General features: G+C 50.3%; 1 pseudogene; it reads right to left on the reverse strand.

Annotated features, from left to right (window-relative positions):
* Positions 1–1,348: 1,348 nt before the first annotated feature.
* Positions 1,349–2,180, reverse strand: LOC146193989 (uncharacterized; annotated as a pseudogene).
* Positions 2,181–3,325: the final 1,145 nt, after the last annotated feature.

The following is a 3,325-nucleotide window of genomic DNA, read 5'->3' on the forward strand; positions in this document are numbered from 1 at the left end:
ATGATTTGTTAGTCCACCCCTCATGTAACGCCCTAGTGGGAATTTGAGGCACCAATAAATAAAAATAAATAAATAAATACCTTGGAACGTCGAGCATCGACGCAGTCGGGCTAACAAAACACATAGGCGGGTCAATCGATGCTGCAACTTCTGGAGCTAGGGAGAAAGGCTGCACTGCAATTGCTTGCAGTGGTGAAGCCGGCCGTCTAGAGAACCTCTGAACAGAGACCTAAGCAGATGCATGCAGGGGAAGTGGGTTGAGTAGTAGAAGTTCTTCCCGCACGATTTGCTGGATAGTCGACGGAAGATCTGGTTGGGCATGATCATCAAAGCTGGCTGCGGTAGACATGTTGGCCAGCCGCCCAAATTTCGACGCAATACGACGTGTTTCGAGAGCTTGAAACGCGCGGATGTGTCTAATGACATCGGAGACAGTTTTAAGGTTGTCTGGCAATTAAGAAGTTGTACACGTCATCCGCGATTGCCTTCAAAATGTGGCCTACTCTGTCTTCCTCGGGCATGTTGGAATTGACACATTTGCATAATCTGAGGATCTCTTCTGTATAGGTGGTACAAATTTCGTCGGGTGATTAAGCTCGTTGAGCAAGTTTCTGCTCTGCCCGCTTTTTTCTCGGAACATAATCGCCAAAACGCTGTTTTAGCTCGGTGGAAAACCGTTCCCAAGTCGTAAAGGTGTCCTCGTTATCCTCAAACCAGGTTGTCGCCGTGTGAGTTAGAAAGAAAACGACATTTGTTAGCATGGTGACATGGTACCATCAGTTGTACTGACTACCTCGTTGCATCAACTAGCCCAACACTGTTTTATTGTACTCATGCAGGCAGTCATTCGTTCATAGCTGGCGTCTGCTTTGAAGAACACTTCGGCCAAGTATGCTAGATTTTTTGACACAGAATGATCATTGTGTGTGTTGCGAAGCGAACATATCCCTAAATGGCGCTCTGCCGGTTGTTCTACATATCGCGCAAAGCTTCTCCTGTAATCCAACATAGTGTAATGTGCAGTATGCAGGTTCAGTATGATCGTTACGTTTGTAATGTTGTGTGCGCATAAAGAGAGTCGGTTAATAAAGTGGTTTGGTGCACGACTGCGGCCGTGTACCAACCCCCATGGTGCAGGTCGGAGGCATCCACGTAGAACTGGACAGCTCAGAACGCTGTAGGTGAAAAACAGCTGTGAAATGACAAACGACCGAAAAAAAAACTGCGCACTGCTGCAGACGGCGAGCGCAGAAAATGATAACGATGAAAAATTTTTATTTTTATACAGAGAGGGTACGGCAGCGGTCCTTAATAGGCTGACCCTTACAATTACTAGGTGGGCTTCCTCTTACGGGAGCCCGTTGGCGTCAGCCCCGGCCCGGATCCGCTCGACCAAGGCTCGTTGCGCCGTTAGGTCAGAGCAGCCGAGCAGAGCCGCCTCCCAGTCCTCCCGGAAAGAATTGGGTAGGGGGGATAGATTGGGGGTTTTTTGACATGCCCACACCATGTGGAAAATGTCCGAGGAATTTTCCTCACAGTGCGGGAATTTCTCCGTGCAAGCGGGGTCAAAGTATATTAGTACTGCTGGGCACGGTGAAGTTTTGGTGTAAAGGCGAAAGAGAATGCGCTCATATTCGCCTTTGTGAAGCCATTGCATGGCTTAAGATATATTGAATGGCTGGATTGGTAGAATTGACTGATTTCTTCAAAAGTGTAGGTGGGATTGGGTTCGGAGTCCAGATCGGTGGGAGATGAGATTAGTGCCCGGAAAGTTAGCACGCTGGCGGCGACATCGGCCGTTTTCGTTTCCCTCGAGGCCAGTATGCGCCGGAGTCCAGATAATCATTCGATGCGCGGGGGCACCGAGATAGTCGCTGTTTTGCAAAATTTTGTTAGCGAGTATGATATGTACCCTGCTCCATATTGCGGCAGGCACCCCGTGAGTCCTGACCTGTGGCGGCTAGCGCGATGGCAATTACCTCTAACGAGTGTGTAATGTGGTGTGCGCATAAAGAGAGTCCGTTTATGAAATTGCTTTGGTGGACGACTGCGGCCGTGTACCAGCCCCCATGGTGCGGGCCGGAGGCATCCACGTAGAAGACTCCATGTTTTTGTCCTTTGTGTCGAGCCAAGGCTTCCGCCCGCGCGAGACGTCTGCCACTATGATTCTCTCATGTCATGTTGGCCGGAACAGGGCTTATCTCCAAGGCATATCACTACTGTGTTGGGATATGTACACGCTCTTCCGAACGTCTTGAGTGGTGGTTGATCAGTCAGGCAAGGAGGCGGCGACCCGACAGCGTTTTAGACAGTCTTGTGTATTGGTTGATCAAGTGGGGTTCTCACAGCTCATTAAACGTGTTCACCATTCTCAGACCAAGTAGGCGTTGGTGGGGGGTACTTATTTATTTATTTAGTAACCGCTGGTCGGAGGGGTTGATCGGGATGTCGAAGGCACGCTTGTGTATTTTACGGAGAATGATTTTTTAGTGCATTTTAGTCAAATTTATGCAGGTGGATGCATGGAGCCGAGTATAGGAATCGACTGGTTAGAAACGCATGCGCCTGTCGCAAGGCACTTTTGCTTCTTAACCCCCGCGCTTTTTTGAAGCCCGGCGAAACATGCGGCGCACCTGGTCCCCCACCTTGTACGCCATTTCGGCAGTGTTGTGTCAGCTGTGGGATTTTTGTGAATAATGAGACTCAGGACTCGGATCTCATAGTGTTCGGGTATGGGTCCACTGTTAAGGATGAGGTCGATTTTGGTGGTGCACTTTCGTGAAGAGCATATGTGCACACCCCCAGGGGCTGGCAATAGGCGGCAGAAAGGTGGGCGGATGAGGTTAAGAAGTTCGCAGAGGTCAAGTGAATGTAGCTAGCACAGGCCCAGATTAATTGGAGGAATATGGGAGAGGCCTTCGCCCTGCAGTGAGTATAGTCCGGCTGATGATGATGATTGTGACGTATGTACACAAATTCAGATTTGGGCAGGGAGCACTGAAGGCCGCAACGACGGGCGTAGTTGTCTACGATGTCCGCCGCTTACGGTAGGTTGGCCTCTCTTTCTCCTACCGAGCCGTGGTTAGCCCAGATGGTGATGTCGTCGGCATACAGCGCGTGCTGTATCAGTCGACCCTCGCCAGCTGAGCGGGAAGTCTCATCATAGCTAGATTGAATAGGAGGGGCGAATGAATGAATGAAAAACTTTATTTACACAAAGGAAATTCTCCCGGCGTTGGTGGAGCCCTCAGTCCGGGGCCCCAGTGGCCTTTGCCGTCTTGCGCGCTCTGTCAATCAGCTTGAGCTGGTCGTCAGGCGTCGAGCA

This window comes from Amblyomma maculatum, chromosome 4 (assembly GCF_055883805.1).
Source record: "Amblyomma maculatum isolate TAMU_Amacu chromosome 4, ASM5588380v1, whole genome shotgun sequence".
NCBI classification, from domain to species: Eukaryota; Metazoa; Arthropoda; class Arachnida; order Ixodida; family Ixodidae; genus Amblyomma; species Amblyomma maculatum.